At 43.0% G+C, this 20,053-nt stretch overlaps 1 protein-coding gene across 1 annotated transcript in view; it reads right to left on the bottom strand.

The window, feature by feature from the left end:
- ALK (ALK receptor tyrosine kinase) overlaps positions 1 to 20,053 on the bottom strand; it is a 564,868-nt gene that overhangs the window by 240,861 nt on the left and 303,954 nt on the right. The window lies entirely within an intron of this gene.

The following is a 20,053-nucleotide window of genomic DNA, read 5'->3' as shown; positions in this document are numbered from 1 at the left end:
GCTAGAAGTAAGAAGTTACAAGAGAACAAAATAACTTTGAGTCACACTGCATGGCATTGGCACAAATCACTTCTAAACAAGCTAAATTAGGCCTAATTGAGCAGCAGATGTCCAATCCCTTGTCTGGAGCTGGTTTACGCTCATTATTCTAATCATTTAAGTCATCGTTAAAGAGCCACTTCAAAGTCCTCTGGAACTAGCCCTGTGTTATACTTTGACTGTCAATAGGGGGATGAGCATAAGCACTCCCTGTGGAACAAAAATTAACAATTTATCTTTCTTTCTCCTTTATGAAGGAGACCACCTGTGGGGGGGAGTGATTCAAGTGGCTGAGCCCCTGTGCCCTACGAAGCTTCAGGTGCTAATCAGGGCAAATTATCAAAGCCTTTGTTGATTTCATTCCCCTGGGCAAACAAAGACAATGCATGCTCTCACTGAAATTCAGGTGGTGCTACATCAAAATGTAGCACCACCTGAATAAGAAGGGAGGGGAGGTGTACACATTTGCATTTCCAAAGAGGAAGAGGATAAAAATGTTTGGGAGAAAGCACCTTTATGAAAAGGATCAGCACGGTATATATTTGTTCTGCTGTTTGATGCAATGAGCTCTCACACTTTACGTTTTGGGTGCCCTTTGCGGGATCGCGCGCGGTGCTATGGTTCCCAGGGAACTTACTGGCAAACAGGGACTGGCCTGCCTCTCAGTGTTAATTTGTGGCGGTTCAAGCCCAACCCCAGTAGTCAAGTTTCATTGCTGGGAGCTGGGGCCAGTCCCATATATATAAGGGGGTGGAGCCGACAGTATCCAGGCGGTTGGCTCTGAAGATTCACCCTTCCTTAGTTTAATGTTTTCTTGTTTGCAGGTTAACGTTTTTTTTCTTGTTCAGCAGGCGCTGCTATGACTGGTTGCTGTTGAAGGACCAGGAAAAAATTTTTCTGCATTGGCAGGTTTTACCTTCCCTGTAGCAATTCATCACAACTTTGATGGTTATGGCCAGCTTGGGTGGAATCCTTTAGTCTTTTCTTCCCTATAATGGGGGTGGGGTGAAGTGGTGACTCACCCCCTGCGGTGGCGATTCCAGGGTCCCCGCTTAAAGGGGTTATATATAATGGGTGTCACTGGCCATACACCAAAAGGTAGTCAATGAACTACCCTGCATGCAGGGATATGGGCTGGGCTGCGTACACTTGCGTCTCACAGAGCACCCCCATATCCTGTGCCCCAGTTCCCTCAGCTGGGGGGCTGGGAGGGATAAACACCCAAGGCCTAAGCCAAGGTCTTCCTACATTCAGAATTTTAATAAAGTTGTGGCCTAATTTTAATTCCATATACGTTGTCAGAGACTTTATTCCTTCCTTATGATCCCTGGGGGCTGGGGCTGTCGCCGCCTGGTCACGTAATTACTAGGATCTGTTTTTGTTTTTGTTTTTCTATTAAAGATTTCTTAGTTTACAAAAATATGTGCATTGTCTCTTTTTTCAAGTTGTGTTTTCTACAGATCAGTTTCATTTGTTGCGAGACACTAGTGTTGCATGCAGTATTTGTTGAAGGTTAGGCAAATGGAAGCTGTTGTGATTAAAGCCTGAGGAATCATAGTTGGAGCTGAAGGAGACAGGTCAGGCAGACTGTAGCTTGAGACATCCTGGCTGATATTGGCTGTGACTAAGACTCAGGTCCCCTGGATTTGTTGTGAACACTTATAGGTCTTTCAATCAACAAGATGACCCTTCAAAACTTACTTAGTGCGTTGAAAAGATCATTAGGTTTGAAATGATTGCAGGGTGTTTTTTTAAAAAAATGATAATCTCTAGAGAGCAGAGATGAGAACTTCAAGAAAATACAGACATCTGGCACATTTAATGATAGCAACAACAAAAAAGTCTTATGGCACTGTAAAGAATAAAAAATATGTATTATGGCATAAGCTTTAAAGCCTACTTCATCAGACGAATGACATATTTACCTGTGTTGCTGGTATACAGATTGTATGTAACCTGTAATCAAGGGGCTACAGCCCATCCTAGACAGTGATACGTCCCTTTCACAGGCCTTGAGTGGTAAGCCACTGCTGGCTTAAACAACCCCCTAACCTGGAACAGCTACTCACTAGCAACAATAAGCCACAGCAAACAAAGACAGTACCCTGCAACAGACCCAGATGCCAACTTTGTCCCCCATATCTACTGAGGAAACACTAATACAGGTCCTGATGATGCCAGCCCCAATGCCACCTGTGCATCTTCCAATAGGATGGCCGTGGGTACTACTTTGCCAAGGACAGCCCTCTATTTGACAGGCTGTCAGAAGACAATTCTCTGAAGGAGTCCACAATCTGAAGGGCTTTCTGTGTGATGTGTGGCTTAAAGATTTTTTAAAAAGCAACAGAGATAGAGACCTTGAAGTTGGCACCTGGGTGGCCAAGTGAGGAGGTACACAGGGCACCCAGTCACAGCCTTTCCCACTACAGTGAGTTGCGCTGCACTTCTTTTACAGTCTAGAAATTGTTATTAATTTGCATCATGCGCACCTTACCCTATGTTGTGTTTTATGCTAATCAGTGTCCTCTGTTGTGTTAGGTTGATGCATGCCAGAATTGGCCAGCAATGCCCTTCTTCACTCAACGGAGGTCAAACAGGCCAGCTTCTATTCAAAAGGATAACTGGACACAAATCCGACATTAGAAATGGAAATATTCAAAAACCAGTGGGGGAATATTGCAGTTCTCCCGGACACTGCACCACTGACCTTCAAGCAGTTAATCTTGAACAAAGGAACTTAAATGAAAGACTGCAATGGGAAGCCACTGAATGGCAATTTTTCAAAAAGTTCAGTCTTATCACTTGTGGGTCATTATTTTTAATCACAGTACATGTGTTAACTAACTTACCAACCCCTGCATGTTTGTGCTATCACCTGCAAATAACTTTTTGCTGCAGCAGGCTAAAATGGGTACCCACCGCTGGAAATCTGGTGATAGGTTAATTGTAAAATGTGTAAAACATTATATTTCATAGATTTGAGAAGGCTAATAGAATGCACATTTTATCTCTCTGGATAGACCAAGGCACTATGAAAATACTGCCCGCCCCCCTTTCTAGTAGTATTTAAGTGTTTGGGCAAGGATGACAGTTTTACATTTCTTTCCAAGATATATACTGAATATACAGATAGTTATTTAAAGATGTGCTGCTTAGAAAAATACAATTCTTTTTCCTAGGTTTTTTTTTTAAAAAAAACAAAAGTATAAAAATGAAGAACTGGAAAAGAATGCCAAGAAAAGAATACATATTTTCTAAAACTGGGAGGGAGAAACCCATCCTGGGAACATAAAAGAGAAAAATAAAATTGGATATTATTGGCTTTTTAAGAATGTGGGAGCAGATGCTGTAATTTAATGCTGAGTATCTTTTCCTGTGGCTGCTAAAATTTGTCGGGTGGATGCTGAATTGTCTTTGACTGTGAAAGGATGAGAACAAGTACAAAGTGTGCACCAAATATGTAACAAATAGTTGCTTCTAGGGAGAGGCAGCTGCTTTGAAAAACAAACAGCTTAGATTTTTCAGAAAGTTACTGGAAGTATAGGAACACCTGTTGTCTGTAGAACAAATGTAAAACCAAAGCATATTTAACACAGTTGGACATACTGGGACATTGGTGTGATGGGAACAGCTCAACTGTCAGAAAAGACTAAAAAATGGTGCTGTGATACAACTCAGAGCTTGCTGAATGAGTGCTTGCTATTGTCTTCCATAGTGGTGGTGGTTTGAATGATTTCCCCTGTAATTTTTGGGTGTCATTTTTAAGATAAAGCATCTTAAGAGTCATTTGTCTGAGTATCAGTATAGCGATATTTCTACACCTGCATTATGAATTGCTGCTAGATTTGGTAGTGGAAGGAAATTATTATACAGGAAGGTGTGATGTGGAATGTGAGAGACCCATGCTGATGTCTCCCATGAAACAAAACATCCTGCATTCACAATGCTGGCATTGAAATTGTCCCTGAATACAAACAGCATCTGCAGGTGAATTTTAGATCTCTTATTTATTTTTCCCACTGTGATCCGATTTATGACATAATGGCATTATTGTCTCTATTTATCATGCTATCATCGGATTGCGCGCAACACTTTGAGGCAGAATGGCCCCAGGTGGGTGAAAGAAGTAGTCACCAAAGGTGCAATTTTCAAAGAGGCTTGGAAAGTTCAGTCCATAGACTTTCTGAAGATGGAATGAAACCAAACAGTACCATACATAATAAGAAAGCAATTTAGTGTGTGTCACAAATCTGGAAAAAAGCATAGATAAGAAGCTGTACTTTATACCTGTGAGCTTTGTTATGGCAGCAGGTGAGGAAGAAAATTGGAGCAGATAAAGGTAGTGCATAATACACCATAATAATAATAGTAATAGTAATATTTATAGGGTTGTATTCAGTGGTAGCTTTCACTCGTGAAGAGCACTTTGGCTCATGCAAGATTTTGTTGAGCCCTTCGTATTTGCTGGAGGCCCCTGCACTCATCCTGAATAATAGTATGTGTAGGGCTATAGCTAGGGGACGCGGGTGGCGCTGTGGGTAAAAGCCTCAGTGCCTAGGGCTTGCCGATTGAAAGGTCGGTGGTTCGAATCCCCGCAGCGGGGTGCGCTCCCATCGTTCGGTGCCAGCGCCTGCCAACCTAGCAGTTCGAAAGCACCCTTGGGTGCAAGTAGATAAATAGGGACCGCTTACTGGCAGGAAGGTAAACGGCGTTTCCGTGTGCTGCGCTGGCTCGCCAGATGCGGCTTTGTCACGCTGGCCACGTGACCCGGAAGTGTCTCCGGACAGCGCTGGCCCTTGGCCTCTTAAGTGAGATGGGCGCACAACCCTAGAGTCTGTCAAGACTGGCCCGTAAGGGCAGGGTACCTTTACCTTTACCTTTAGGGCTATAGCTGCCGCTGCTTTTGTTGTTTAGTTGTTTAGTCGTGTCCGACTCTTCATGACCCCATGGACCAGAGCACACCAGGCACTCCTGTCTTCCACTGCCTCCCGCAGTTTGGTCAAACTCATGCTTGTAGCTTCAAGAACACTGTCCAACCATCTCGTCCTCTGTCGTCCCCTTCTCCTTGTGCCCTCCATCTTTCCCAACATCAGGGTCTTTTCCAGGGAGTCTTCTCTTCTCATGAGGTGGCCAAAGTACTGGAGCCTCAGCTACAGGATCTGTCCTTCCAGTGAGCACTCAGGGCTGATTTCCTTCAGAATGGATAGGTTTGATATTCTTGCAGTCCATGGGACTCTCAAGAGTCTCCTCCAGCACCATAATTCAAATGCATCAATTCTCACTTCCATACATCACTACTGGGAAAACCACAGCTTTAACTATATGGACCTTTGTTGGCAAGGTGACGTCTCTTTCCCTTTTCTCTTTCATAATAATTTAATTTCATGCTCATCTTTAGTGGGATTTTAACAATCTGACAAGGGAGTTTGGTCCCACTGTTTTTCCATGTCTACTGAAAACTCAGATTATTTTTAAAACAAACAAGATGCAGACATGCAGAGAAATAGTGTCCTTTGTTGACATCTGGAGGGCAGACTATGGGCCAAACCACATGTGAAATTAAAGGCATGTAAGTGTCTCTCCCTAGGGCTAATAGCATCTTTGGGGGATGTTTGGCAGTGTTTTGGTGTGCAAGACAAGGGTTAGCCCCCCTGTCTCCATGCTCTGGTCCCAATATTGCCCCTCCATGGCTGCTATTTAAACTAAGGAAAGCAAATAACAATGACCTGTATAGTTCAGCTCTACATTAAGGTGAACCACTAAGGATAGCAAAAAAGAAATGCTTTTTCCCAATTATTGTACCTGATTGCCTGGGATACTTAGGGGTACATTCAAACTGGCCCCTAGAAGCAGCATTGTATTGAGACACATTGCAAAGAGAACAAGAAGAGGACTGCAAAGAGGAGGGGTTTAATAATTGCAAAAGAAGTGATTGACAAGGAAGACTCATGTCACCTGCCAAGTTGTCAATTGTGGTGATTAAAATTCACGAGACACAAAATTATTAATGAAATCTCCCAAGTGTTTCCTATATGAAAAGGCATCCATTATATATATAAAAATACTGTGTAGTGCTAACTGCTAAGGTACTTAAGCGGGTCAGACACATCAATCATCTTAGCAGACTGAAGCTGGCAGGCAGCAGAATACTGCCCTAGCTGGCAGTAGTAACCAGTACGGTGGGGAAAGAGCTGTAGAGCTACCCTACTGAAACGTACATCCCTGCAGCTCACCTAGACAACATACCTGGTTCCACTACTGCTGGCTAGACCGGCAATAAGGCATCCTCTTTCTTCATTTAACATTCAGATGTAGTTTGTTCTTAGTATGACATGTGGCTGTCATTTTCTGTCCTGTTTCCAGTCCCAGCCCATCATGAATTTGTATGCCATGGAATATAAGAACAATACCCGAACACAGGAAGATTCCTGCTGGATCGGACTGAAAGCTTCTTTAGTCCATCTGTTTTTCACAGGTGCCTATGGGAAGCCCACAAGCAGAACTTGAGTGCAACAGCCTCACCTGATGCTGTTTCCCAGTGACTGATGCTATTGTACCTGGCATCATGACTGGAATAGTACAACCTTCCAGCTCTGCTGCAGTGATTGGGCAATTTGGATCAACTCATGGTGCATCCTGTTCCAAGCTCCAAGCAGTGCAAGATTCCAGGGATTCCAGGCACACTTACCCAGGCTAAGCTTCTCACTTTTCTCCCCTAAGCCTTGGCTTTCTCTGTAGAGTGAAGGGGGCCCCACCAGTTTGCCACATCACACCTTGGCTTATCCCCCAGGCTATCACCTCCCGAGGAAGTTAACCTTGCTTTATTAGCTTTCAACACTTCCAGTGGGTTAGCATTGTCTAGCACACAGCTTAATACTCTTGGGCCTGGCTTAATATGCAGGAGTCTTACACCCAGTTTTAACACTCCAAGCACTGATTAAATTCTAACCTTCCCTCGATCTGGAGATTATAGTGGTCTAGCACCCACAAGCTCAGAACAGTATTATCTCTTCAGTCATCTTCCTTTTGCAGGCCTGAATAGTTGGAGGAGACAAGATGGTTGATGACTGCAATGCTCAGATAGTGACAGCTTTGATTCTCTTTGAGTGCCTTTACAGCTTAAATGATACTCGTTATTTCAGCATTTCCTCACGTTTGTATTGATTTTCTTGTTCTCTTTGTTGTTGTCTTACTAAAAGGCATGCAGGGCAAATTCAAGTATTCATTTTCCTGTGGCCTTGGAACAGTATCACATTGTAAGTGTTGAACTTAAGATAATTTTTCCATGATCCACAGGCACACAATGCAGAAGGGACAGAATCTCTCTTAATTTGATATAGTTTATTTGTGCTGACTTTGCACAGTGAGTTGTTCCCAGCATTGTGCTTTTTAAGAAGTTTGGATTCCTTTTCATTTGCTAAGTGCACTCTGTTGTTTAAATAAAGAAAAAAAAAATCCAGATTGCATGCTTCTGTATCCAGAACAAAATACATTTCTGGCATGGCTTATTGCAGGATGCTAACATGAATTATACAGGATACAGTGGAACCTCGGTTTTCGAACATAATCCGTTCCGTAAGACCGCTCGACTTCTGAAGCAGTTGAAAACCAAGGCGCAAAGGGTGGTCTGCCAATTCAACAGAGAAAATTGTCAAAAACAGCAGATATACGCAGCGAAAGTTGTTCAACTTCTGAGGCGCGTTTGAAAACGGAAGCATTTACTTCTGGGTTTTCAGTATTCAAAAACCAAGACTTTCAGCAATGGAGACGTCCAAAAACTGAGGTACCACTGTATTAAGCATGTTGAACATATAAGATTTAGAATTGTATGGGCTCCTTTTGTATGTCTGCTCTCTTATCAGAGCATCTGTTCTTTGGTTTCAAAGGCAAAATCTGAGATCAGTCTGAATGAGGGCTGATTCATATAGGCACCTGAGTACATGTGGGTCTCATATTGTGCACCGCACATTGGATCTTACCATAGCGAACCAATCAGTGTGCACAGATATGTTGACCATCCCCATGGATCTACATGATTATGTGAACTGCACTGGAGTTTGAGAAAAAAATAAACAAACTTATTTTCTTCTTCGGCAATCACTCGGAGCCAAATAAGAGTGACTTCCATGAACACAGTCTTAATGGTGTGTCTGTAGGTGACTGTGGAGGCCAATTCTGGATCCACATGTCCTTCCACAGTGGGGACAGAGGATTACGGGCAGGAGTTGACCATGGTGAGGGTTTGCCAAGCATGCCTTCATCTTAGCACATTTCTCCCTAACGAGGAAGCCGTTTACAAACCAGCCTGTCTTTGCTGAGTGCTGATCTGAGAGCAGACCCTATTAGGGCAACGAGCCTGAGTACAGGCAATGACTGATTGGTGTGCATCCGATTAATGCATGATCATGCAAATGCACACAGTGCTAAACCTGGAAGTGACCTGAAAACATCACTAAAATATGGGTGGAACGGGGGTGGAGTGGAATGCTTTACACGGGCTCTGCCAATGTGCAGAGGGATCAGGAATGTAACCCTTGCGCAAAACGAGGACTTCCTGTACTCTAGTCCTGCGGCCCACAGCAAAAAGGAATTATTATTGCAAGGTTCAATACAGTCCCAGGTGTGCATTCTATTTTAAAAAACTAGGGACACATGAATATAATAGCTTTCAGGGTGCAAGGAGCCATATCTGTAAATGAGGGACTGGAAATATCAGTTTTGAGGGCTTAATGTCGCCTTCTTGCCTAGTTCTCAGAACTCGCACTAGGCCACTTCCTCACTGGCTCAAGTGTTTCTGCCTGGCTGGAATGCATCCTTGGTTTATGACAATTTGTCTGGCTTGTCTGGATGGAAGATAGAGAGGTGTGTGAGAGTGCATGTAGAATGGATGGAAGATAGAGAGGTGTGTGAGAGTGCATGTAGAAACTAGCAATGCAAGGAATGGAGAGCAAGGACCGGCTTTAGGGCTACACTAAGAATGAGGTTACATATGAAGGAAGTAGAGAGCATGAAGCAGAACCGTAGAGGCAGATACCTGCGCTGCTGGATGGAGGTAGGGAAGGTTGCTCTTCCCCAGTGCAGACTTGTACATAGCTGAATAAGTTGTGTCTGTTTATTTAAATCCACATATAGTGTCTTACATCACCATTCCTGGTTGGCGGGGTGTCAATGAGATGACTGCAGATTTGTAGCTATGTAAATGAATGTAGAGTTTTACCCAAATGTCATTATTCTCTTCCTCTCCAAAGCACACATTTACTGATGTCAAAAACTATAGTGCAAAGAAAACTGTAATTGCAAAGCTATCTTTGTCCTTTGAAACACAAACTTCAAATTAAACATCTTTAATTTTCTGTCAGTTTTCTTTGTTTAGCCAATGCAATTGTTTACCTGAGAAGAATTTATAAAACAGCCGAAGGTAGATTTCCTTCACTCAGGAAAGTGTCAGCAGATCCCTGTGAGACATCAACCTCTAATGGGGTTAAAACAGGTGTTATGCCTGGATGGGAACTACAGTATTTGGTGCCATTTTAAAAAAAGGGGGGGGGTAAATAAAACATAGCCCTCTGGGTATCCTGAGGGACAATTCTTGTTGCTTGTGACATTATGAAATAAAAGGTTAAAGCCTATTTGCATGACCTACAGTAGCAAAAGAAATAAGAAAGCAGCTGTACATAATTGTCAAAAGGCTGACATTTTCAGATTGTACAAAAACCTCAGGTAGTACACTTTTCTTCCCACTTTAATCCCAAGCATCTGTTTCAGAAAAAAATAGCCTTTTCTAGTCTACTGCAGATGGAAGGTTTTCATCAAGTAAGAGTCAGTAAATTCTCTCTCTGTGTGTGTTCTACATACATTATATCTCCATGACAGTGTGGCCACATTACAAAGGGTTATTTTAAGAGTTTTTTTCAGGAACATTATTTTCAGGAACATTATTTATCCACTTTTTTTCCTGCCACTTGACACAAATCACAACTTACAATTAAAACAGCATACAACACTACAAAGTACCATTTTTAAAAACACATCAATCAAGAACAACAAAAACCATTTTAAACAAGAAGGCTAACGAAACACAAAATCCCTATTCAAAATATTAAACCCACCGGCTGAGAAGGATGATGCTCTAAAATCTGTTACTACTCCAGCTAAAACTGGTAAAATACTTAAAAACAAACAAAAACAAAAACTGATGAAAAAGGAGGAGGGGCCTAGAGGGGCTGGGAGCTGGGGGCACTGTTACACGGTGGTTCCGCTCCTTCCTCCTGGCTGTGTTCAGAAAGTGGTGGGGGGGATGAGTGTTCAGACCCCTGGGCTCTCACCTGTGGGGTGCCTCAGGGTTCTGTCCTCTCCCCCATGCTTTTCAATGTCTACATGCAGCAGCTGGGAGAGATCATCAGGGGGTTTGGGCTGAGTGTTCACCAGTGTGCGGATGATACCCAGCTCTACCTCTCTTTCAAATTGGAACCAGTGAAGGCAGTGAAGGTCCTGTGTGAGTGTCTGGGGGCGGTTGGAGGATGGATGGCGGCTAAGAGATTAAGGATGAATCTTGACAAGATAGAAGTACTGTTTTTGGGGGACAGGAGATGGGCAGGTGTGGAGGACTCCATGGTCGTGAATGGGGTAACTGTGCCCCTGAAGGACCAGGTGCGCAGCCTGGGAGTCATTCTGGACTCACAGCTGTCCATGGAGGCGCAGGTCAATTCTGTGTCAACGGCAGCTGTTTATCAGCTCCATCTGGTACACAGGCTGAGACCCTACCTGCCCGCAGACTGTCTCACCAGAGTGGTGCAAGCTCTAGTTATCTCTCGCTTGGACTACTGCAATGCGCTCTATGTGGGGCTACCTTTCAAGGTGACCCGCAAACTACAAGTAATCCAGAATGCGGCAGCTAGACTGGTGACTGGGAGCGGCCGCTGAGACCATATAACACTGGTCTTGAAAGACCTACACTGGCTCCCAGTACGTTTCCGAGCACAATGCAAAGTGTTGGTGCTGACCTTTAAAGCCCTAAACGGCCTCAGTCCAGTATACATGAAGGAGCATCTCCACCTCTATCGTTCTGCCCGGACATTGAGGTCCAGCGCCTTGCTGCGAGAAGCCAAGTTACAGGGAACCAGGCAGAGGGCCTTCTCGGTAGTGGCACCCGCCCTGTGGAACGCCTTCCCACCAGATGTCAAAGAGAAAAATAACTACCAAACTTTTAGAAGACATCTGAAGGCAGCCCTGTTTAGGGAAGCTTTTAATGTTTAATAGGTTATTGTATTTTAGTGTTTTGTTGGAAGCCGCCCAGAGTGGCTGGGAAAACCCAGCCAAATGGCTGGGGTATAAATAAATTATTATTATTATTATTATTATTATTATTATTATTATTTCTATTATTATTATCACCTGATGCCAAGGCCATTGCCCCATCTGTATCATTGCCTGAGACCCCAATCTCTGAGTGGTGTGAGATTCTAGGGGTTCCAGGCACTCAGCCTGGGTCCGTGTTTTCTTTTGGAAATGTGGCACAGTAGAGACAGTGTTGTCCTTATGATATATGGTGTTTTTTTTTAAAATGGTTTATTTACACATATATACAACCAGAGCCTGTGTTCGAGGGGTTCATAGCATTAACACCCCAAGAGGGTCTTATTTCATCCAGAGCCACAGCCTTGGATTCCAACAGAAACAACCATTGTGCTCTGACTTTCTCTCTAGCTTGCTGCCAATACCAGTCTGCAACCTTATCTTTCCTCCCCCTTCTAGTTCACATCACAGCCAGTTCTCGACTATGAACTCTGGCTTTTGTTGTTCCGTCTCAGACGTGGAGAGGGGCCCCACCCATTTGCCTTCTGTCACAGAGCCCTGTCTCCTTGGCTTCAGTAATGGCTCATTGTCTTTCTTTTGTTTTCTTAACAGTTCATCTCCCAGGTGATTACCTCATGAGGAAACTGTACTGGCTTATATTTTAACCCTTGCTGGATCCAAGGGTTCAGGAGGCTTGATTAAATTCTAATACTTATTGGGTCCAGTAATTTAGAAGTGCCTAGCATCCACAACCTCATAACATTATTCTCTGGCAATGACTCTCTAGGGGGTAGAGAGTCTACCCGTATCTGGAGATGTCCCAGATTTAACTTGGAACTGAACCTGGAACTTTCTGCAAGCAAAACATGCACTCTACCACTGAGCTATGGCTCTCCCCCTATTTTGATGCCAATTAAAAAGAAAATCTTCCAAGTTTTTATATCAAGGAAACAAACACTGTGCATTCAAAATAAATTATGCAAGTCAGTAAGAATAATCTTGCCTTGGGCTTTCATTCCCGCCAGTGTAAATAAATGCAAAGACAAACAAACAAATCAGGCAACTGAAGAAATCTGTAATAACCAAATGATTACAAACAATTGCTTCACTTTTTGATTCCGGTTTGTGACTACTATGTTGCTGTATCATACTAGAACTACACGTCTTTAAGGTGGTGCAATCCCCCAGTCAGTCAGTCGGCTGTGCAGCCTGCCACTGAGTCATCACGCTCAATTTAAAATATCAACCTGATACACATTTGCCACAGCAGATAAATGGCAACAGTAGGATATCCATTCCTACAGGACCACAGAACACTGGCAAGACTTTTCCTGTCTGTTGATTCACCACAGTAACTAAAAATCAATTCATTCTGTAATAGTTGGGTCATACTGCAGAGAAAAATACCTGCTTGTTCTTAATTAGAAATGGAACCCACTTTCAAAAGAAAGATACTTAGAATGCCATATGATGAAGGATAGTAAATAAAAATTACTTACTTTCTATAACAACGTTTTCTGTTCCCCCCAAATCCCTGAGTGGCTTAAATGCAGCTTTCCTCCCTGAATTACGTTTTCTGTCATTGATTCACATCAGCCCTTTTGCACAAGCAATTCTATACAAAATACCTTTAAAGCAGGGGTGGCTAACCTGTGCACTTCTAGATGCAGTTGGACTACAACTCCTACCATCCCTGACCACTGGCCGTGCTAACTGGGGCTGATCGGTATTGGAGTCCAAGAGCATATGAGAGCTATTAGGTTCGGCATTCTGCTTTGAAGGAAGTGAGAGGCAAGTTCTTTAATTATAGTCCCGTGATACTTTGCAATTATTGAGCAAGGAATTGAGTCATAAGGTCATTAGATAATGTGAAGAACAGCAGGATTAGGAAGGTAAGCTACCAGACAGTTGGGCTTGATACATCAGGAATGGAACATCAAAGTGCTGAAATAGATATTTAGCAGCAGACATGTGTGGGAAGTCCTATTCACAGCTGAGAAGCAGTATGGAAGAATGGTTACATTTGCAGGGGAGAGGCAAAGCTTTTCTCTGTTATGTAAGTACATATCTGGGGCAGATAACTGGGGAAAGAGTTTCAGGGGAAAGCAATCACTAGGCATCATAGCAACCTTACATAAGGAAATATCTCTTCCTTTGTCCAGTTTCTTTTCTGCAAATTTCCCATTGTGTTGCAGTGACCATGATCCCAAACACTGTGTTTGCAACTCCTAGACTTATAGTGTATTTTTGTTTAAATATATATTTGTTTATATAAAATATCACAGGACAAGATGTAGCCTAAAAACACATATTACAGTAAAAATGTCTAACACCAGTGAAAGGTAGCTGGCAAAGAATCTCAGGTTTTAAAGGCCTGGCTGAATAATACAGTTTTTAGAAGATGCTGAAAAATAAGCAGAGATGATTCCTGCCAAACCTCTATTCCACAGGCCTGGCACACTAAAGAGATAGCCCTGGTAAAGTCTAGTCAAACCCCAGAGACATGTGGGACCACCAAAAGTGCTCCAGAAGAAGACCTTAGCCATCAAGGTGGAGTGTAAGAAATCAGGTGGTCATTAAGGTAATTTGGGGCCTTGGGCCCAAGTTGTTTCGGGCTTTGGGAATTAACTCAAGAACCTTGAACCTGGCCCAGAGGAAAATTGGTAACCAGTGCAGCCATGGTAGCATAGTCTAGACCAGAGATCTCAAACCTTTCCAGACCCAGGACTAACTTTTGGCCCAAGAATGCATTTGGGGACCCACTTCTTAATCTTTTGCCATATATTTGCATGGTGGGAGTGCTCCTGTTGTGACCCACCTTGATCAGGCTGCAACCCATGAGGCAGTCCCAGTCCACCAGCTGAAGACCAATGGTCTTCAAGTTTAGACAGAGCAGAAAGTCAAGGGTCAAATCCAAGGAAGCAGTTCAGTAGTTAGTAAGCAACGGCTAGTAAACAAATTGGACTAAGGTATCTGAGAGAGCTCCTTGCTCTCACTGCAGTCATCTACAGGGGGCCTCATTGTGGTGATGCTTGTTTCACAAGTTCACGCCATGGCAGGTTGCAGTATGTTCTTCAGTGCAGTATCACATGCCTTGTGGAACACATTGCCACTAGACAGGCTTTGCAGTTGTGCACATCTTGTTGGATGCTTTAAAACTCTACAGCAGAGCTTTCCAAACTGTGTGTTGCGACACGTTAGCATGTCAGCTGCAGTGTGTAGGTGTGTCGTGTGAAGGCTCCCCAAATTCCTCCTGGGGCTGGAAAGGGGTTAGTTTAACCTCTGGTTTGCTAGTAAAACTGAATTACTGTGTCACAAAATGATGCATGTCTAAAATGTGTGTCACCAACATGAAAAGTTTCGAAAACTCTGCTCTACAGGCTTTTTCCAGAAAGATGAGCTGATGTGGGCAGTATCGGATTTCTCTTTGGAAAACTGTTTTTATTTGTTGCACTTTTATTGCAATGATATTTGGTAATATTCCAAACATATAATTATGCAAACCTGCCACAGGCAGAATACAGAACTGCTGTAATGGTCAAGCAGCCTTCCTGCTTCCTTGTGTAGGGTTGCTAGAAAACAGGGATTCAGTCAGATACAACAAAGCTGAATGCCATGTCAATCCTCCTAGCACAGGTGTAAGCAAGCCAGAATAAAACTGAAAATAAGTCTTCCTAGTAGCAGATCTCACCTTGCTTCCCCCATATGTGCATACAAATCAACATCTAGATTTCAGACACACCAAGAAACCCAAACTGACCTGGTTACCCTGGTAATTGTTATGACTGCTGGCCAACCTTCCTTTATTAGCAACATCACTTGTTAATAGCCTTGATAGTTGATTGATGTTTCCTTAATGGGAGTTAATGTTTGGGAGATAGTGGAAACCAATCTGTGTGTCTAAATGAGATACCTATCAAAACCTTGAAAAGCCGAGGGGCGGGGGCTGATGAAAAAGCAGGGCTGGCAGTTTTTAGTGAGTGAATGAAAGTGTTGACTGAAGGCACTCTGGGATGCAGGATCAATCTCTCTCTCTCTCTCTCTCTCTCTCTCTCTCTGTCTCTTTCTGTGGATCTGGTATGAGAAGCAGATCTGCTGCCTGGAAAGAGCACATGCTGCCTGTTTCCTCTTATGCTAAGCAGAAACTACAAAAATTCCATTAAGTCTTCCTCACCACTTCCTTTAGCCGTGTTGAGTTGCATTGTCCCTGGAATTTGTTATAACCCCATAGTTCGTATTTAATGGGGCCTTGTAAGCATGCAGAATAAACAAACAAACAAAAGACATGGTCCTTGAATACTTTATTTCAGTTGCTGTCTCTTCTTCCACTTTAGAGATTTCTCATAAAACCATAGAATGGAACAGTTGGAAGGGACCCAGAGGGTCATCTAGTCCAACTCCCTGCAATGCAAGAATCCTGCCGACAGCCATCCCTGTGTGGGCTCAAACCACCAACCTTCTGGTTAACCACCAGATACACTGACCCACTGTGCCACAGAAAGCTATAGCTTTTCAACTGCACCTCAGGTCAAGTTGTACTCCTGATTGCGTTCCACAGATGTGGGGCCACCACTGAGCTGGTCCTGTCCCTGATAAACACCAGGTGACTTTTAATGGTGTGCAAGAAAGAGAAGACCGCCTTTGAGACCAATCTTAAGATCATAGCTGTCAACTTTTCCCTTTTCTTGCGAGGAATCCTATTCGGAATAAGGGAATTTCCCTTAAAAAAAAGGAAACGTTGACAGCTATGCTTAAGATCAAGTAGGCTCATAAGGGTGTAGATAACCCTTCAAATACCCTCACCCTAATTATTAGGGGCTTTAAGGATTAAAAACCAGAACTCTGAAATGAGCTTGTGTTATATGTGCAGGCTACCTGGTTTCCATAAGCAGTCTGGGAGCTCCCTGCATACTACATCAGCTAAAGCTTCTGGGCTATTTACAAAGGCAGCCCAATATCAAGATTCAATGTGAAACAAAACTAAATCCTTTCCATAAGGGAAAATAAACATTCCTGTTCCCCTTCTCAGAAAATAAAGAACTTAGTCCGAGCAGGGTCATTGCCATTGTTCTTAATCGCAGAGTCAGTTCCCACTGCTCCAGATACCTAAATTAAATTTCAAGTCCAGGGGGCATGACTTCAAGGCTCGCTTGATCCCAGACAACTCTACCAGAAGAATCAAAGGAAGGAACAGAAAAAGGAACAAGGTATGCGAATGAAGCACTTGTGCAGAGTCTGGGATTTTAAATGCCAGATGAAGAGAGATCTGGCATTCATTTGAAGACGGGGGTCATGGGGGTTATGTTGCTTTCAATTTGGCTTCATAGCACCTTTGGAGAAGTTAGTGACTTTCACAATACTCTAGGGATAAAGTGAACTCTTTCCCAACCTCTATATCACAGCCTCTGGTTACTATAATTGTAAGGGCTTGTGAGATGTGATGGTTTTTCTAGCTGCTCAGTAGACATTTGAGTTGGTTTTATAAAGCGTACCTTAGCCGTGTAGCATTTTAAAAAAATATTTCTAATGGAAAGCTTCAGTGTTGTGTGACCTGTGGCTAACGATACTTGCATGAAGATACAGCTCTGTAAGGAGAAGAGTGATAAGGTGGGAATCTGAGATGAGAAGCTATTGCTTTGACCATGTGTGACCAGAAGATAATGGATAGCCTTACCTTTAGGCAGAATCAAGCAGCTGATTTTTTTGGGCAGAGGTGTTCATGAAAGGACAGCAAATAGTCTGTTATTATTATTGTTATTAGGCAAAAGATTAAGCTTGTCTGTAACCTGTGGTCCCTGCTAATTTTTAGGCTAAGTTCTCAGGATAGAACTAAATGTTAAGCCTTTTCCACCGAGCCCTCTCATTGTGTAAAACAGCTATGAAGGATCAGAAGGGTGTGTGATGGGGTGTAACCCCTTCCTTCCTTTACTTGCTCAAAATTCCTGCCCCCACCTACAAGCTTCTCATTTCACATCATGTAAAAATATTGTTATAGTAAAGGTAAAGGTAAAGGACCCCTGGACTGTTAACTATGGGGTTGCAGTATTCATCTTGCTTTCAGGCCGAGAAAGCCGGCGTTTGTCCACCGACAGCTTTCTAGGTCTCATGTGGCCAGCATGACTAAACTGCTTCTGGTGCAATGGACACCGTGATGGAAACCAGAGCTCACGGAAACATGGTTTACCTTCCCGCTGCAGCGGTACTTGTTCATCTACTTGCACTAGTGTGGTTTCAAATTGCTAGGTTGGCAGGAGCTGGGACAGAGCAATGGGAGCTCACCCCATCATGAGGATTCGAACCGTCAACCTTCTGATCAGCAAGCCCAAGAGGCTCAGTGGTTTAGACCACAGCACTACCCACGTCCCTACATATTGTTATAGATTGGGGGGGGGAACCCCCTAAATCCTATATTAATAAATAGTAGGATTTTGATTATTAGGGATGTGAAGGGAGAAATACAAGCTGCAGAGGAACTGTTAAACTACCCTATGCAATGCAGCAAAACTAGGGCCAGTAAGAAACAATACAGGGCCATCGAGGGCCATTGGCAGTACAAGACAACTGTCTTCCTGCCTTGCACCAAGGTGTGAACAGAGACTGGGGATATAGATGGTTGCCAGGGTAACTGGGTGTGAGGTGACAGGAAAAGAGACTTTTTAGCATGGTGTTCGGAGAAGAGGAGAGATGGGGATCCATCTTGGGCAGGTTGGCTGAAGGCTGGCTGGGACTCCAGGGCTGCACTGCTGTGGGGTACAAGCCCCTCTTGAAATGACCATGCGGTAAGATCTGGACTTCCTCCATGCAGAATGAAGGTGTAAGTATGTAAATGAATCATATTTCTTAAAGCCATGACAGTATCTGCTGTGTCTTAATTCTCCAAAGGAACACAGACCCTGGGCAAGGGTCTGGAACTCTTGCTACCATTTGGCAGAGATTGGAGGGGGGGCAGCCAACTTTTGTAACAATATATTCCAGTATATTTTATCTCAAGAGGAGAAAAGCAGCTGGGCGTTTTGTATGTGGAATTTTGAGTAAACAACAGCTGAGAAGGAAAGGTTTAGACAGCTGCTTTCTTCCCTCGCCCTACTGGTCCTCAGCTCAACCTTAAGCTACTGCTTTACATAATAAAAGAAAGGCTTCAGGAAAAAACAATAATGGAATTGCAATTAACTTATAGTTCCATTTGCAGGCTGCAGGGGGTGGGAGTTATGAGTGACTGAATGCCGACTGAAGTGGTGGTGCAGCCCTGACATAGCTTTACTACCTCAATGAGCAATAGGACGTGTGCGTGTGTATAAAGTTTTAATTTAGGGAACAACTATCACATGTTATTGTAAATGTGACTGCAATTCAGAGATAATAAGGACACTTAACATTTCCATAGTGCATTAGAATATTCAAAGCACTTTAGCTGGAGCTGAACTAATAGGAAAATGGGAGGAAGTTAATGTTTGACAGTATATGGGGGAAATCCTTTAAATTTGGAGGCTGAAAGGCTGTGCAGGCTTTAATTTGATGGGCTTGTTTGTTCTTGGTTTTGTTGTTGCTGTTTTGTGGATCCCATGCAGAATCATGCAACTTGAAGAGAATCTGTTTTGCTTCTACTGGATTCAACTTTTACACAGTTGAAAAGCAAAGAATGTGTGTGGGTTTTTTTCTTTCTTTCTTTCTAATCGTCTGGGGGGTGAGGCTGACGCATGGGAGGGTGGCGTGGAGAAACCACTGCAAGAGGTACGTGCAGGGCTGGTCCAATACATTTTCACGCCTGAGGCAAACCATAAAATGGCACCCTCTGTCCCCACCAGGGATGAAAGGGTAAGTGAAGATTTACATCAGGAACAAGGGGGGTGATGAAGATCTACATTGGGATCTCCTGCCCCAGTGGATCTTGCTGCTTGGGGTGCTTGCCTCACCTTGTCTCATGGGTGGGCCGGCATGAGGTGCCTGTGACACTCTCTCAAGATTCAGTCTGTGACCAAAGAGCCCAGGAAGTGGGTGAGCCAATTTCCTTTATAATGGAACACCGATTTGCTGGAGAAGTCCATGTGCAAAACCTAGTCAGAGGCAAAAATGTAGCAATGGTGCCTTTCAATAACTCAGCCGTGGTGATTTGTAGTCATAGGCAGAAACAAATTAATTATGACTACTGAGCTTTTGCATATATACAGCTATGTACTGTAAAAGGCTTTCTAATCCGGGATACATCTTTTTTCTGTCATAAAAATAATAATATTAAATTATCCATATTCTGACTTAGTGAAAACAAAAGATTTCCCCCTTCAATTGCAATTCCATAGCATCACAGTCCTAAAACTAACCCCGTTGTGGAATATCCCAAAGAGAGTTCATACATTTGTAATTGCTTAAATTGCTCTTATTGCCTTGGGATTCTTGTAAGATTGAAAATGGATGTCCAAAAACACAGCAGATGATGGAGCCAAAGTCCAGTCCAATTTGGCTTCATTTATTTTATAGCAAAAGTAAGCTAGTTCCATCGGTATTAATAATACCCCCAAAGAAATTTAGAAATGCAATGACTTGTTTTTTTCTTAATGTTGAAAACATTTATTATTATTATTATTTGTAGGGGCTGCAAATAATAATAATATAAGTCTTCATCAAACCTTTTCTGAATATGTGTTATACCGAAGTAACTAAAATGTGCCAGTTTGGTTATTCATATAATAGTTCCACAGCCTCACTTCCTTTAATAATAATT

The sequence above is a fragment of the Podarcis tiliguerta genome (genome assembly GCF_965153285.1).
Source record: "Podarcis tiliguerta genome assembly, chromosome: 3".
Taxonomy (NCBI): Eukaryota; Metazoa; Chordata; class Lepidosauria; order Squamata; family Lacertidae; genus Podarcis; species Podarcis tiliguerta.
Note: the sequence above shows the minus strand (reverse complement) of the source record. Positions and strands in the feature narration are given on the sequence as shown.